Below are 18,377 nucleotides of genomic sequence, written 5' to 3' on the forward strand. Positions count from 1 at the left end.
GACTCCCATGTGGGGAGCTGCCACTAGCAGAATTTCTCAGGAAACAGGATGCCACAGGAGTAATGTTACATTGAAATATAGCCAGAGTTTTCTTTCTTCCTAATTAAAAAAATGTTTTTAAGTGACAAGGTCTCGTTCTGTTGCCAAGGCTGAATCTCAGTGGTATAATCATAGCTCACTGCAGCCTTGAACTTGTGGGATCAAGAGATCCCCCTACCTCAAACTCCTGTGTAGCTGGGACTCTAGGCATACACCACAGTACCCAGATTTTATTTATTTATTTCTTGGTAGAGATGAGGGGTCTCACTTTGTTGCCCAGGTTGGTCTCAAACTCCTCACCTCAAGCAATCCTCCCACTTTGGTCTTCCAAAGTGCCGGAATTGTAGTTATGACCCACCACACCCAGCCAAGGTCTTTTTTAAGGCTTTCTCCCCATAGCAGAATCTGCCCCTCTATTTATCTTTGCATTGATTGAGACAGAGTCTCACTCAGTCACCCAGGTTGGAATGCAGTGGCACTATCATGGCTCACTGCAGCCTCGACCTCCCTGGACTCAGGTGATTCTCCTGCCTCAGCTTCCCAAGTAGCTAGGACTACAGGTGTGTACCACCACACTTGACTAATTTTTGAATTTTTTATACAGACAGGGTTTTACTGTGTTGCCCAGGCTGATCTTGAACTGCTGGGCTCAAGAGATTCTCCCACCTCGGCCTACAAAAGTGCTGGAATTACAGGTGTGAGCCACCGAAACTGGCCTCTCCTTGCATTTAAAGTGTTTAGAGTTCAGATAAATTGTTGCACTTAAAAGAAAAACAGGCCGGGTATGGTGGCTCACACCTGTAATCCCAGCAATTTGGGAGGCTGAGGTAGACGGATCATCTAAGGTCAGGAGTTCGAGATCAGCCTGACCAACATGGTGAAACCCCATCTCTACTAAAAATACAAAAATTAGCTGGGCATGGTGGTGTGCACCTGTAGTCCCAGCTACTCAGGAGGCTGAGGCAGGAGAATTGCTTGAATCTGGGAGGCAGAGTTTGCAGTGAGCTGAGATCATTCCACTGTACTCCAGCCTGGGCAACAGAATGAGTCTCTCTCTCTCTCTCTCACTCTCACACACACACACACATACACACACAAATACACAAATTAAATAAAAACAGATTTTTAGGCTAAAAGTTGGGAAACATAGAAACAGTTTTTGTTTAAACAGTTTGAGAAATAGCACATATTACTAAAGAATTATGAATATTATTTGTATTAAGTCAACCAATACATGTACATATGTTGATATTTTTAATTCTGGAATTTCCTTAAGTCATTTAAAAAGGTTGATGTTTTAAGTATTTGACTATATTACTATTTTTATTTTCTATACTACTATTACCACTGATTCTACTGCTACAACTGTACTATTAATACCACCAGGAGGACTTGTGGATAAAATCAGTGTTTTACTCATCTTAAAAGACCTTCCTTCATAACTTTTCTTAGAATGTCCTGCTAAAAATTTAGTTACATTGAAAGAAATGGAAACAGTATATGAAGGATGGATGGCTTTTAGGAAATGGAATTTGTGGAATGCTCTTATTTTGGATGAGTCGCAGACTTTCAAATTCCACAGGAACCCAAATAAAAACAGTTATATGCTAGTTAAAACAATATTTCACTCAGTCTCAGAATGGCCTCTATGTCATTTGGTGGCATGGAGCTAACCCTAATGACTACAGAAAACAAAACCATGAGACTACAAATCTGACAGTAGAAAAGAAAAACAGCAGAGTTGATTCAAAGCACTTCTAACATTCAGAATGTGAGTTTTAAAAACACACTAATAACTTAAGTAATTTGAGCAAGTTAGTTGGTCAGTTTGTTAAAGTATTATTTTCCATTCAAATTTGTCACTCTCCAAGACTCTATCATCTACTATCTATCCATCTATCTATCTACCTATCTATCATCTATCTATCTTTTTTACGCTTGTCATATTTAAATGAGAAATTATAAATGATGAAGCTATTATACTGTAACAGAAATGTAATCTATTGGCCAGTTTCTCAGTTAAGATCCAATCCTAGAACATGAAAATGAGCTTGCTGCAGGCAAATACATACTATGCTCAAATACTTGCTTGAGCATAGTATTTGGCACATAGTGGATGCAAATTGATAGTTGTTGAATGAGAGAATGTCTCAAAGTAGTATTCTAAAGAGAAAGTCTACCTAGAATTCCAAACTCATGTTAATTGTATTCTACCAATCATTGTAATTTTAAGGAATGTTTTAAATGAGAAGACGTGATTAACATGTGCAGCATTAAAAAATACCCTCTTCCTGTAATCCCAGCACTTTGGGAGGCCGAGGCGGGTGGATCACGAGGTCGAGAGATCGAGACCATCCTGGTCAACATTGTGAAACCCCGTCTCTATTAATACAAAAAAATTAGCTGGGCACGGTGGCGCGTGCCTGTAATCCCAGCTACTCAGGAGGCTGAGGCAGGAGAATTGCCTGAACCCAGGAGGCGGAGGTTGCGGTGAGCCGAGATTGCGCCATTGCACTCCAGCCTGGGTAACAAGAGCGAGACTCCGTCTCAAAAAAAAAAAAAAAAAAAAAAAAAAAAATACCCTCTTTTAAAATCTAAAAAAGTATAAAGATGTATAAGAACGTAAAATGAATATATAAGAAAACATATAAGGTAAATATATTTTAAAGAAAATAACCCAGAGATAGCCACTGTTAATATTTTGATATATTTCCTTCCAGGTTATTTAACCTTTTTGTTTTGTTTTGTTTTGTTTTGTTTTGTTTTGTTTTGTTTTGTTTTGTTTTGAGACAGGGTCTCACTCCCATCACCCAGGCTGGAATGCAGTGGCGCAATCTCAGCTCACTGCAGCCTCAACCTCCTGGCTCAAACCATCTTCTTACCCAGCCTCCTAAGTTGCTGGGAGTATAGGCACATACCACTAGTCCTGACTAATTTTTATATTTTTTTGTAGAGATGAGGTTTTGCTGTGTTGTCCAGGCCATACTTGTTTTTAATATTTGTATAAATTTGGGACCATACTGAATTTCCAGAATATATAAAACCATATATGGTAGATCTCATATATAAAATAATGCAGAATAAACTAAAACTAATTACCCTATGACCAGTTTATACTTAACACATAGCACTTTAAAACAAGAACTCTCAACAAAATTAAAATAAAAACTAAAACTAAATAAGATTTGGATCAATGTGATAGAACTAGGGGGACAGGAGTGTTTCTGGAGCTCTAGATTGTCAGTATTCCTAAAGTGTTTCTACTTTATAAGAAGATTCCACTTTCAAATGAGGACATTTTTTCTTAGTAACTTACAGAGTATTTATTCTCTGAGTTTTAGGTGAGTTTGATAGACAAGAGTTCTCACTAAGTTGCAGGTGTACATAATGGCAGCTGATCAAAAAATACCTTTGCAAATACTTATTGTAATGATTTAGCTAAAAATGCTTATCTGAATGGTGGATTGCAACAGTCGATTACACTGAGTTAACTGATGAAGTGACTGGTGGAGAAGTGGGGTCGGTTGAAGAGTTTTACCCTCAGGTAAATTCAAAGAATTGTTAGCAGCCTGTTCCATTACAAAGCAAACATACAGAACACTGTCAAAGCCAGAGCTCTTTTATTAGAATTAGGATGACACTTGGGATGCTAACCACAATAATATGAACCTGCGGGCCACACTGTGGACGTACACACAGTAAATCAGAAGTGAGTATCCAAACTGCGGTAACCTCTTTTCTTTCTAATCCCTAAATCACTGTGGCACATGACTTCTTTGGGGCCAAGAAGTTGCCTCGCACTGCAAAATATTAAAAGGCATGGCATTATTTTGAGGTATCAAATGAAAAGATTACTTTGAACTACTACTAAATTTGTATTCTCTTGGCTTAAAAGAGTTAACTCACTTTCAGAGACATTTACTAACTGAAAATGAATTAGGCATCAAGGAGAAGAAGGTTAGTGGTAGTAAACTCACTTTTGATTGATATGCTTCAAAAGTCCTGCTCAAGGCTCATGTTACTGCAATGGAGAACCCAATTATAAGTGGATCAGGTAGCATATTGCTTACCGTTTAATAGTTCTTCACCTAGATTTTTCTGATAGAATGAATGCACTGCTTCTACAACAAAATCAAATAGGATTACTAGCATGAAGCTATCCTGTTTAAGAAGGAAGAATAACAGAAAGTCTTAACAACCACATGTTACCAGTGAAGTAGAATGACTGTGAGAAGCCCTCATAGAGAGTATTTTACTCAATGATCTTGTATCTATCTTTAATAACTTTTTGCAATTTGGGAAAAAGAAGTACTGCTAATGCAAGAAATGATTCTTGGGAAGTGGTACAAGGAAAATATTCAAATAAAGTCATCAGGGGGGCACAGTGGCTCAAGCCTGTAATCCCAGCACTTTGGGAGACAGGTGGGCAGATCGCTTGAGGTCAGGAGTTTGAGACCAGTCTGGTCAACATGGTGAAACCCCATCTCTACTGAAAATACAAAAATTACCCAGCGTGGTGGTGTGCACCTGTAATCCCAGCTACTCAGGAGGCTGAGACAGGTGAATCACTTGAACCTGGGAGATGGAGGTTGAAGTGAGCTGAGATTGGGCCACTGCACTCCAGCCTGGGCAACACAGTGAGATTCTATCTCAAAAAATTAAAAAATAAAGTCATAATTGTGTTAAGAAAAAAAATTAAGGATTTGTTTAAAGAATTCAATCAAAGAATTTACAATTCAAGGAAGCTCAGCTCAACTTCCCAATTTTAAAATGGGCAAAAGATTTGAACAGATACCTTATGCAAAAAGAGATACCAATGGCTAATAGTCACATAAAAAGATGCCTAGTATCATTTGTCACATAGGGAAATATGAATTCGAACTACAATGAGAGGCTGGGTGCTGTGACTTACACCTGTAGTCCTGGTACTTCAGAAGGCTGAGGTGGGAAGATCACTTGAGGCCAGGAGGTCAAGACCAACTTGGGCAACATAAGCAAGACCCTGTCTCTACAAAAAAAAACAATTTTTTTAAGTTAGCCAGATGTGGCAGCACATACCTGTAGTTCTAGCTACTCAGCAGACCAAGGTGGGAAGACCATGTGAGCCCACGAGTTTGAGGCTGCAGTGAGCTATAATCATGCCACTGCACACCAGAACTACAATGAGATATCACTTCATATCCACTAGAATGGCTAACATAAAAAAGATAGACAACAACAAGTCTTGGCCATATTATATTATAGATTATAGAGAAACTAGGTCCTTTATACATTGCTGGTGGTAATATAAAATGATGCAGCTATTTTGAAAAAATGTTTGGCATTTTCTTATAAGGTTAAACATAAATTGACTATATGATCCATCAATTCTACCTGTAAGTATCTACTCAAGAGAAATTAAAACATATGTACACAAATATTTGGTTGCTCATAGCAACATTATCCATAATTGCCAAAAAATGGAAACAAGCTAAACATCAGTTAAGTGGTGAATGGATAAACAAACTCTATTTATCTATGCAATGGACTACTATTTAGCTGTGAAAAGGAACCACTGAAGCATCCTAAAACATATATTAACTTAAACGTATTATGCTAAGTAAAATAAGCCAAACCCAAAAGATCATATATTGTATGATTCAATTTATATGAAATGTCCGGAATAGGCAAATCTCTTGAGACAGAAAGAGTAGTGGTTGCCTGGGGCTAAGGATGAAAATGGGACTAGCTGTAAACGTGCATAAGGGACAAAAGATACAGCCTGAATAGATTACTAAACAGGGTTATATAGGGGGCCCAGGATGGGCTGTTGGATGCTCTGGATTGTACTGCGGGGCGGGGTGAGGGTGCAAAGTGATGATTAAATTTTGAAAAATTAAAGAAACATGGGTTAGAAAGTACAAGGCAACCTTTTAGCAAGGAAGGTGCAAAATCACTGGCCTTATAACCTGAATGGGACAGGCATGTTGTGGGAAATCCAGAGATCCAAACCTAATGAAATAGACTTTAGGAATGAGATTTAGATGAATATCTATTTACTTGGGTTCCATGCATATGGCATTGAAAAATTATCTTTGTGGAGGGGGATGGGGTAAGGGCCATGGACAAAACCAAACGTGGAGCAAAAAGTAATAGCTTTGTTCTAGGTGTGGTGGTGGGTATGGGTGAGTGTTAAATTTAGGGTAATCCAGGAAGAAGGGAAGCCTGGTCTTTGGGCAAAATCACTTCAAACTAAATAATGTTAGAGCAGCAAAGGGACCATTTTGTGGATGAGGAAACCAGCTCAGGGAGATTCAGTGACTTCTGAAGATCACACAGTATTTGCATTTGAAGAAAATGCAGAAGTGTGAATTGGCAAAACAAGTATTTACCATCTATTGTAGCTTAAAATAATAGGGATAACTAACAGAGACTTAACTGTGAAGTGAACACCTTATTGTTGGTTTCCAAACCTGAGATAAAATTCAGATTTCTTGACTCCCCAGTTCAGTGGTCTTTCCACTACAGACTACTGTGCACATAATAATTCCTTTGCAGGAATTATTATAAAAGGAACAAAATAATAATTATATAAAAATAAAATATTATAAAAGGAATAAAATAATTCCTCATAAATGCTTCCTTTTAAATTTAATTTTATAAAAATTTAATTTATAGGATACATTAGCTCTTTATCAGCTTTTGCTACATCACTTTTACATTATTATCATGTTTGTAAAGTCTCAGAATAACTGTAGTAAGACAGTTTTACCTTTTTCTTTACGCTGGTAATTGAATGTGCTCTGCTAAGGAGAATGTAGTAGAGGAGGAGCTCTACTGAAGAAATGCCGCAACTTGGAAGAGCAACCATTAGTTACCAATGTGGTGGAATTCAAAGGTAATTCAAGTGTCAACAAATCCAGATGGGATATATTTTATCATAAACCTTGTGGCCCAAAAGGAAAAGACTAAAGCAGGTGGAAAGATCCGCTCAGCTTTATTAGCACTAGAGAAAACTAACTATTGTCTATATCTGAAAGCTTTTCAACACAGTCACAGTGAGGCCACCTACAATATAGGCAATGCTACTGATTGGCACATTTACATATTAAAAATAAAAGAGTCATTAAATATAATAAAATGTGTGTTCTTTGCTTGGTATGTTTTGCTCTGAAAGAACTTTTAAAAAAAGTCATTAAAGGCAAAAGAATTCAGTGGCAAGAAGATGTTTGCATAGACCATTTCATTCCAGGCAATATCACAAATTGCTACAAACAGAACCAGGCAATACCTAAGAGGCCCAAGAGATAATTAATAAAGAAGGAAAAGAATACAGAGAATTAAAAAATAAAAAGAAAGGAAGAAGGAAGAAACACCTAAAGTGGGAGTGAGAGGGAAAAAAAGAGAGAAGAAAAGAGAAGGATAAAAGAGAAAATAGAGATATACATGGTAGGCAGGCCGTTTCTTCAAGACAATTTACCTTATCCTGCTTAACACAGTGTCTCTTTGTCTTTCTCAATTTTCAACCCGACTATAATTCAAATTTTTATTGTACAAGAAATACTATGTTCATTGTAGAAAATTGAAAACATGGAGAAAAAAATAAACATTAGCTATAATCTCACCATCTAGTTAAAATCTCTATTAACATATTGGTCAATAATACTGTCATCTTGTTTTCGGACATTTTCTTTTTATAAGAGTCATACAGCTTGTATTGTTTTGTACCTTTTTTTCACATAAAATATTATAACTATTTTTCTACCTCAATAAATACATGCTTCTAAAATATCATTTTAAATAATTGCTTCCTTTTAAATTTAATTTTATAAGAATTTAATTTATAGGATATATATAGCTCTTTGTAAGCTTTTGCTACATCACTTTTACATTATTCTCATGTTTGTAAAGTCTCAGAATAACTAATGTAAATATTTTTGTGGCATAGCATAAAAAACATTATTTAATGTCTATTCCTCTAAGTATTAGATCCAGAAACAAATGATGTATGTGATATAGGCCTGTCCTGGGCTGTGCTGAAGAGGAGTAAGAAGCCTACTTGGAGAAAGCAGGTGAGTATTCTTATTTCTCACTGTATAACAGATGTATATGAGAAGGTATGTGTCCATCAAAAGAATCACATTGTAATTTGAGACGTACAGAAGTACAGATGCACCTCGACTTACGATGGGGTTACTTCCAAATAAACACATCATACATTGAAAATACTGTAAAGTCAAAAATGCATTTAATTCATCTAACCTACCAAACATCATAGCTTAGCCTAGCCTAACTTAAACATGCTCAGAACACTTACATTAGCCTACAGTCAGGCAAAATCATCTAACACAAAATCTATTTTACAATAAAATGTTGAATATTTCATGTAATGTATTGAACAGTGTCCTGAAAGTGAAAAACAAAAATGGTTGTACATGTGCTTAAAGTACAGTTTGTACCAAATACTGTTACTATTGCTTTTATATCATCATGAGGAAAGACAAAACATCTTAAGTTGGACCGTAGTAAGTCAGGGACCATCTGTATTTAAAAGTATGTATGTATTTATTGAACTAGAAAAATAGCTATATTTTTACCTTTTTGAAGAAAATGCAAAGTGTGAATTGGCAAAACAAGTATTTACCATCTATTGTAGTTTGAAATAATAGGGAAAACTGACAGAGACTTAATTGCAAAGTGATTAGCGTTCTTATTGTTGGTTTTAGGAACTATACTGTACCAGTTCTTTAGAATGTTTCCAGATGTTTCAGACCCATAGTTATTTGTTATTAGTAACTCATATTTACCTACTAGAGAGATGTTATGTGGAGATGTGTCGATTGTACTTGAGGAAGGACATATAACTCAACTTTCACAGGTGAATTCAGCGATTTCTTTAAGTGATTTCTATTTTCCAAAGTGATTATCTCAGCTGGTACTTCAAAATATAATCTAAAGCCTTCTGTTAGCAACAAATCCACAGAAATCCATAAAACCTTTCATGTTATTATTATCAAACATTTATTGAACTTTCTACTAATGATCTTCCAGTTATTATATAGAGGCCAACATTCATTTTGTTATTCCTACCTCGAGAGACTCACAATCTAAATTTGGTCTAAAGAGAGTGGGAAATTCACAAAAATTATGTTCTTGAGGTTAAATAGTCAAACAATACAAGTTCTTGTTTCCCATTGTAATGATTTACAAATGACAATGGTAACAATCTCAAAGAGAAAATTTATATCCTTCAGATAGCAACCCTTGCAATTATTTTTTAGCTTTATGGGGTTAACTTTATTGGGGTTGATTAAATTCAAGCTGTGATCTTTCATAAAAACTCAATAGAGGGTCCAGATGGCCTAACAATACCTCCTTTTGTGAGAGGAAATAACTTGAAGATTTTTGTCTAATTAAAGTATTTGTGCTGGTGGGATCTGAATGAATTGTTTTTCCTTTAAAACGAGTCTGCATTACAAATAATCTTTATAAAATACTAATTATTTAAAAATAGTGTGCTGCTTTCACTATTTCAGTTATGTCCTAGGACTAGACTCCATGAGCCTGACATTTTGAAGCTAGACTCTGATACCACTTTGGAATTTCGGTGTGAAAATACAGTTTTGGAAAATCAACAGAACAAGGCTCTGTGGAACAAAATGCCAAGAAGGTCCATGCACTACTTTCCTCCTGTTCCAGTCCCATGCTCACAATTACCTTAACTCTTGTCAAAATATTTTCTACAGTAACAGCCAAGACATAATTAGCACCTTTTCTTCATGTTGAAAATATCATTGGTAGCCATAAAACAAATTTGGGGAAAGCTCTTAAACACCTTAACTCAGCGAGTGGCTACTGGGGATTGATACACCATTATTTGCCTACCTGAAGGATTAACATCCCACCTTATCCTGCCTTCTTCCAAGTAGCCCAGTTGTATGAGATAGAAAAAGAGAACTCTAGGCAGGCAATGGGGATAAGGTAAAGAGTGGAAACACAGTTGGAAATTAAGCAAATATCTTACGAGTGTTTTGGCTATTTAGTTATTTACATCATTATTCTCCATCCTCTTTGTGTATTTTGTCTGTAATCAAGGTGATATTCTGAGACAGTTTGTTCTCCAAAAGGCTGTCTTGTATTAGATAGGCAAAAGTATTGCAAATTCTGTCATGAGTAGAAAGATCCTTTATTTGGTTTTTCATATGTTCTTGATTGAGACTGCAGAAGCCAAAGTTGTTATGATTGAAGATTTCCAGCAGGGGGTGTAGCCGCCTCTATAGGGTAAGTTCTTTTGAAGCCACTCATATGAAACATTTGAATATTGCAGTATTACCACTAATGGTAGAAGCTGGAATTAGGATAACATTTTTTATGACTGTCATGTCTTTTGATTGCAAAAGACCATGCATATTAGTACTTTATTAGGATGTGATGAAGAACTAGAGATTTATGAAGAAAATTTAAATTAAAAACCCAAAATGCCTGACAAATCTTATTCTAATTTTTTCAAAGTAAACGAAGAACAAAGCTTCCAGTGATTTTAATTACCCAAAACAGCAGAACACATGCTTAACTTTTTTACTCTAGATAAGAAAAGTAGTTTATTTCAGAAGGCTTGGTAATATTCCATTTCTCTCCCATATTTGTGTGTGGGTGTCTGTGTGTGTAAATAATGTTTCCTATTTTCTTAAAAATTCTCCTTTTGAGTAGGGAAGGTGAGTGTTTTAAAGCTTTTTCTCTGAAGTCATGGATCCTGATCAATTTTTATAGATGCCATCTTAAATCTTTTCTCCTCCTGCTCTTTAATGCCTTTTATAGATATATATGCATTATTAGCCACAGAATTGTGGCCTCGAATTCCCATGTCAGATTTTTATTGATACAGAAAACTCTATTTTTTGAGAAGAGTAAATTACATACAATAACTTATTTGTACTGGTAAGCACCTTTAGACTATTAGTATTAATAAGAAACGAAGTCCTAAATTTCCAAGCTCCCTAAATCAAGATAAAGAACTAAAAATAATGTCGACTATAATGGAAATCATGATTTTTTTTTTTAAACCATCTTCTGGTGTCTTCATTATGAGAAAATGAGATTTCAAGTCTTCCCTGCCTCCAATATCATGTCCTATAACTGAATATTACACCTTTTTAATGTTTTCTTTAAAAGCCCTGATATATTTGGCTTTGGTTTATGTTGATACATGTTCATGGTTATTAAAATTTCTGATTATTTGGGACATAATTTTTAAGGTATCTTTAAGGTATACACTCTATAGTACTTAACATTTTATTCAGGTTATGACTTTGAACTGGCTTCATGTATTCTTAAGGGCTTTTAGTACAAAGATAAAAACGTGTGTTGGAATGCATTAACTTTCCAACCTACATAAGTGGTGTAGATACCTATGATATTAGTACCACATTTTGATGGTTGGACCACCCATCAAATTCCCTTCTCTCCTTTTTTACTTCTTTTTCTCCCTTCTGTTTACTTTCATTGTTAAGTTTCCTTCCCCATTCTTCTTTCCTACCTACAATTTGTAACTGAAAGAAAGAAGTACCTACAGACCTTACTTAACCTACTCTTAACCTACTTGGTAGGCAGCATTCAGACGCAAGTAAGTGGCTTGAGTAAGAGATTATAGTCATGGCTTTTAGGAATTAGGGAGCAAGAGACATATAGAAAAATTAGAAATGTCTCTTTTGCCTTTATTAAGTTTACCTTTGAGAAATATGAAGGGGGCAGGAGGATGGAAAAATGAACAGAACTTCTGCTGGAATATTGTGACAGATTTACTGACAAATATTTTCTAACAGATTTTTACCAACAGGCAGTTTTTGTTTTCTTTACTGACAGACCGTAAATGTACTTCTGGTTGGCAGTAGCTGCATCATTATAACACTAAAAAACAACCTTGGCTAACTTCATTACCTTATGTAACATAAAGAATAACTTGAATTTAAAATACTTTTTATATGTTAACTTTACTGACAATAAACTATTCTCAATGCAGGAAATAAATCTTTCCCCAAAGAGGAATTCCCCCTCAATTACTTTCTTTTAGACCTAACAAATTGGAATAGATGTGGTTTTGCTCATTCTTTTATCTGCTGGCAATTATTTTAAGTCTCCTGTGTAATGCAGATTCCGATGACCTCGGGAAAGTCACAGGACCTCAGTTTCTTCAATGGTAAAAGCAAAGGCAGCGGTTTCCACCGTCCTTTCTCACTGCACCATTCAGCGTCAGTGCCCTCGTGAGAAACACACCCAAAGCCCAGTGTGCTGAACCCCCAAACTTATGAAATTTCTAGAAGTCTCAAAAAAGTAAATATGTTTAAGGCAGTATAATAAACACCGGGTGGCCGACAGTTCCTAAAGTTGGGCGGTAGTGGCGTGAACAGGGGTCTTTTGGGCCACCCTGAAACCCGCCCCAAGTCTTGGCTTCTCACTCCATTTCCACAGAACCTACTGAATCAGGGGCCTGCATCCCCGTGCCGTGCCGACAGAGAAATGGACTCCTCGTTCCCGTGGAGTTTCGTCTTCTGGGTGAGTGTGGCACCAGGTCCTGGGCCGGTGATGTCTGTAGCTGGTGAGCGATCCTCAGCCAGAAAACTGGCTGCACACAGGCGCAGACACGCGAACATGTCCCTGCGAACGAGCTTGGGCTCATGTTTTCTTCCTTTGCATTCTCTAATGTTCAGAGACCACAAGGGGATTTATCGAGAAGCATTCGATGCCCCTGCCCTGTTTGGAACGGCGAGCACAATATTAGGTTCCTTTGCAGTGCAGAGGCTTGCTCAGAATTACCACCAGTAACCGGAACAGAAGGAAAGGGAGAAAGCAGGCGAGGTTCAGGGACGACGGCGCTCCGGGCAGCACGGCAGCAGCTTTCAAAGCTGGGAGGATGGCACTGAGGAGGAGCGGAAAACGGAGAAAGAGGGAAGCTGAGGAAAAATACTCACGCCAACGGGTAAAAGGGAAAAGGTGAGAAGGAATGGAGTAGGAGAGGGAACCAATGGGTGGGAGAGGCGGAGGAAGAAGGGGGAGGGGCAGAAGCCAATGGGGGAGCATAGGGGAGGGGAGGAAGGAGCGGGGACGCGAGCGAGGACGCGGCCTCGCGCGCTCGCTCTCCTCCCTCCGGCGGGATCGCTTGCGCCTTCCCAGGCTCCCGGGAGACGAGGGCAGGGGCGGGGCCGTGCCGGGCGCGCGGCGCGGGAGGCGTCGCGAGGTGAGGGGGCGGGGGCGGAGGATTGTGGGGCGGGTAACGCGGGTGCGCGCGCGCGCGTCCCGTCCCGGCTGCGCCGCCGCTCCGCCCCCGGTCGGGTGTGTGGCTGCGCGCGCCGGGAGAGATGCTGAGGTAAAGTTCGGGAGAGAGGGAGAGAAATCCGTCAGCGCGAGGGAGCCCGAGTGGCCGCCATTACTGAGCCCTGCGCGGCAGCGGGCGCTGGGGAAGGGGGGAGGGACGGGGCCGCCGCTGGTGGCGGGGAGGGAGGGAGGGTGGGTGAGCAGGCTGCTGGAGCCGTGGGGCTCAGGGTTTCGGGGCGTGTGTGTCGGGAGGGCGGGGGGAGGTGGCTGAAGGGACGCGCCGCTCGGTGAGCGCGCCGGGGAAGAGAGGCAAGCAGAGAGTGGAGGAGGAGGTGGCGGCGGCGGGAGCGCTCCCCAGGAATGTCGCTGCCGCCGCCACCGCCGGGGCCGCTGCCGTTGAGGAGGAGACGGAGGAGACCGACGTTGTTAGGTAGGACCTTGCGGCCCCGGCTCCTCTGAGCCTGCCCGCCCCCTCCTGGACGGGGACCCTCCCGCCTCTAGCTGCCCCGCTCGGTCGCCGCCGCCGGTTGTAACCAGTTGAAGGGGCTGGGGCCCCGCGGCCGCGGAGGGGAGCCTGGCGCCGCGCTCGGTTTTCGCAGGCCGGGCGGGCAGCAGCTGCCGCGTTAGGGATACGGTCGGCGTGAAGGGCAGAGAGGCCGGGGGAGGGGGTGCTTTCTCCACAGGTGACGGGGCCGGGGTCGGCAAAGGCCTGGTGCTGGCCTCGGATGGCCGGCCCTGGCAGGCGTCCGCTCTCGCCCGCCGCCCTCACTTGCCCGGGTCTCCAGTGGTCCGTGGGGAAGGGAGGTGGCGGTGTCCGTTGGCCGGGTTGCTGCTGTTAACGAGTTCCACCTGGAAGGGGGGACAAGGGGCGGGTGCAGATTCGCGGAAACACAGTCTCGGTTGCAAACTTAAACGCCTTGTAGGGGGATCGGCCCTTTCACTTTCCCTCGTCTCCCCGACTCCTCCCTGGGTTCTCTTCACCAATTTTCCATCTGTTCTTGAAGCTTGCAGTAAGATATGAGAAGTTGGGCTGCGCAACCAGATCCCAGAGTCCTATGGGTTAACTGCGACTGGGTTGAGGCTTTGATACTGAGTTTTCGCTAGAATAACGTCCAGATTCTTCCTCTCTTTCCACTAAAGAAAAGTATCGGGGTGGGGGTGGGGAGCCTCGCGGGAGCGCGCGCGCACTTATCCACACAGAAATACTCCCTTTCACCCTCCCTCTACAGCGTTATTAGAAATGCAAGTGAGCTGGAGGCTCGGGGTGTAGCTGAGGCTGAAAGGTGCACGGAAGTAAGGGCAAACTGTTATTAGGACGTTTAGTAAAATCCCGAGAAAGTTGTAGAGTAGACGCTTATACTTCTACCAGGTGATACAGAAATTCGGCTTTGGCCGTTGCTTAATAAATGGGAATAAATATTTTGAGACAGAGCAAGATAGGCATATAGATGGGTTTGTGCTCAGAATTTTAAGTTTAAATTCTCATTGGTCATTTGCTTTTTCCTTTGTGATGTGCAGGAAACAATTTTTTTTTTTTTAAATGTTCAAGTGTGAAACAGTAAAATGCTTCTCTGTAGTTAGTAGTATTGTATTTGCTTCTGTTGCCTTCTACAGGTGTGTGGGCGCGGGGGGGGGGGGGCAGGGGAGGGCGAGTTTGTCAGTTCCACTTAAATCCAGAACCAATATTCAGTTAGAACAGAATGTTAGGTGGTGGTTATCCGCATGAAGGATCTTGTTCACTTCATGGGAGATTGCTCTACATTTCCATTTAAAATGGTTCTCCTAACAAAAATTTTATCTAGATGCAACGATTAGACATTTGCAATAATGTTTGGTTTAAAAATATGTTAATGAAACGTTTTGCTGTCAATTCCAGTTTATTTGTACTGTAATACGATAAAACGGTATTCTTATTCAGTGTTTGTAGATAAACATGCTTACCCGTGTAGGTAACCTACTAGACAGTTTCCTAAGTAAGATTTTGCTTTCATTTTAAATTCCTTTCTCATTTTTTCCTTTCATCTAACCTTTGTATAATTGACCTCCATTACTTTTATCTATAGTACAAAAAGAATGGTAAGTGCGGGTCACCAAAAACTTGCAAAGGCACTGGAGCAGGTTATGACTAAACACTGGAGTGAAAGGCTGTGCATACCTATGCTTTTAACTTTCAAGAGATAGCACTATTGATCTAATTGACTTAAAACAGAATCAGACCGTTCAGATGATTAAATAACTATTGATTTGGTTGTCTTGTTTAGGCCACATTTTTACTCAGATCAGCATGTCTTATTTTGTCATTCTTTGTACATTAATTATTAAGAGCACTGGGGAGTGAGGTGGGTTACACTTTGATGTAAGAATTGTGGCAGAATTCTATTATCTTTATCAGTTTTGTCGTGTCCCTCATTTAAGCAACTTTATCCATTTTTAAAATGTGTTGCAAAATTACCTTAATTCTGTCACCTGATACTTATCCTAAATGTTTTGAAAATCGTTTCCCCTTCTTATTTGTGTTTGAAAAGCATATTAGTACAGTCATTGTTTTGGAGACTGCAGTTAAGATTATTTAAGGAATTAATATTGAAGTTAAGATTATTTAAGGAATTAATAATGTATTTGTATTCTTTTTTTGGATTTGAAGTTGTGATACAGCTTATAATAAGTTTTCTAACTCTTTTTAATTGAAGAAAAAGTTATGTCTCGTAAAGACTTTACTAAACTTTTCCAACATTAGCAGGATGTAAGATGAGTGTTGCCCTTTAGTGGTCATTTCTTAAATGTGAAATGCATAATTAGAGATTTTCTTGGTAGCTACAGAATAAGTTTTGTCTCAACTGTAGTTTCCATAGGTACTATTTTAAGAACTATGTCTTTGGGTATGGTCCACAGTTTTTTCTTTGCCTACCAAGAAGGTATGCAGTAATATAGTTGACTGAAGAAGCATTGTACAGTGTTGTGTTTTAACGATGTCTGTGTTCCTAAAATATATTTGTAATATATATTTCAAGTACACCAAAGGAATTTAATTTCTAAAAGAACTGTGAAGAAACATCAATAAAGTGATTCATCATTCAGTAATTTGAGTAATCAAGCTCTTAAGTGCAGGCTTTTGTTGATCATTTTGTTGAAGTAGAAAAACTGTATTAGAAATTAAGAGAGCTATGCTAAAAATTTTAAGTATGAATTTTAATTGGTTTTCAAACTCTGCTCCTTGGATTCCTATGGTTTTTTTTCCTGGATGCCTTGAGACTTCCTATGATAACCCACCCTCCCAAACCAGGACAGCTTCTATTTTTATGTATTACATGTATTGTATTTAAGTATAAGAATTCTAAAAGTAACTAATGGGTACTAGGCTTAATACCTGGGTGACAACAAACCTCCATGATAGGAGTTTACCTTTATAACAAACCTGCACATGTACCCCTGAACTTAAAAAAGAATTCCTCTTTTAAAAAAAACTCATCTGCATTAAAATTTTTTTAAGTCTCTGATTTGTTATTCATTAGTTAAGATTACCTTTATTTAGCACTTACTATGTGCCTAGCCCTGGAAATACCAAGATAAATTAGAGATAGATATAATAGCTCAAGCTGTATAAAGGAGTAAATAGTTAAAAGTACTAAGACATGCAGAAAAAGAGAACACCTGTTTTTCTCAGGACCTCTGGGAATCTTTCACAGAAGAAACATTTTTATTTGACTTTTAACTGCAAGTAGGAGTTTAGATGTAAGAGAGACCGAAAAAGATAATCTTTTTTTTTTCACTGTGTTTTGGAAGCTGTCTATAATACTTTAGCTTTGCAGTGAAATGAAACGGATTGTTAATGTTTAGTCATATATGTATGTTTTACTTCTTAGAATTACTTACTTGGGAAAAAGAGCATAACTTTGTAATTTTATGGTTAAAATATGACTATTATGTCACTTAGAGTCTCAAGCTTTTCATCATGAAGAGTTAATGATAAAAATGGATATTCATTTTTCTAATGTTAGATTAGATTTAACCTGTTATCCCTGACCAATGTTTTATTGAGCAGCTAGGCACTGTGAGTGATACAAAAAGTGTAAATTATTGCCCCCTTAAAAGATCTTATAACTTTTGTGGAGAGACTGCAAGCATGACACTATAAGAATCTGAGCTATATACAAGGCAGTACACACTGATTGAAAACTTAATATAAAGGAATTTAGCTAAAGGAAGTATTACTTGGAAGTAGCATACAATTGGAATAGTGAAGGAAAAAAAGACATTTAGGTAAGTTAATGACAGTGTGGATTAAAAGCACAGGTAAGTAGAGGACAGATTAATATGTGGGAAGAAAATATAAGATAAAAATGTAAGAGCATCAGTTTTGTACCTTATGAGCCAGAGTGAAAGATTTGGGGAAGGTATTAATGCAAGAGTGATAGAAGGGGTGATGTGGAAATAAACATGTAATATTGGCATAACTTTGTCTAGTTACTGTATTTGGCTCGTCAAACAGCCTTGGAAAAACTCTTACCTTGGCTTCTGATATGGCATGATTTGTTCATTTTCTTCTTGTTAATCATGTTCTTTTACTGATTCAGAATTGTATGATTCTTTTTATACTTATCTTTTCAGAGCCACAGTGATACGTCTTTTTTTTTTAGATAACTAGTAAAAAAATTAACATTACTATGATCTAGAGCAGTGATCCCCAACCTATTTGGTACCAGGGGCTGGTTTTGTGGAAGACAGTTTTTTCATGGAAGTGGGGGCGTGGTTTTGGGATGAAACTGTTCCATTTCAGATCATCAGGCATTAATTAGTTAGGTTCTCAAAGGGAGCAAACAACCTACAGTTCTGGCTCCTCTGAGAATCTATTGCTGCTGTGGAGGCAGAGCTCAGGCCCTAATGCTCCCTTTCCAACCCACCTCTCACCTCCTGCTGTGTGGCCTGGTTCCTAACAGGCCGCGAATGGATACCAGTCTGGGGTTGAGGACCCCTGATCCAGAGAATTTAAGATCTGGATTTCTACCCTTCTGTATTAACCAAGTATCTAATTCTTTTCTTTAGAAAAT

General features: G+C 38.9%; 1 protein-coding gene across 2 annotated transcripts in view; it reads left to right on the forward strand.

The window, feature by feature from the left end:
• Window positions 1–12,860: 12,860 nt before the first annotated feature.
• ARHGAP5 (Rho GTPase activating protein 5) overlaps window positions 12,861–18,377 on the forward strand; it is a 79,245-nt gene continuing 73,728 nt past the window's right edge. Inside the window, exon 1 of one of the 2 annotated variants that reach the window (XM_012468624.3) lies at window positions 12,861–13,008. The gene's annotated coding sequence lies outside the window, so the exon portion shown is untranslated. Of the gene's footprint in view, window positions 13,009–13,629; window positions 13,760–18,377 lie in introns of those variants that run through there. The other variant, XM_012468632.3, reaches the window with a different exon arrangement.

The sequence above is a fragment of the Aotus nancymaae genome, unplaced genomic scaffold (assembly GCF_030222135.1).
Source record: "Aotus nancymaae isolate 86718 unplaced genomic scaffold, 86718_ANA_hifiasm-v0.15.2.pri h1tg000062l, whole genome shotgun sequence".
Lineage (NCBI taxonomy): Eukaryota > Metazoa > Chordata > Mammalia > Primates > Aotidae > Aotus > Aotus nancymaae.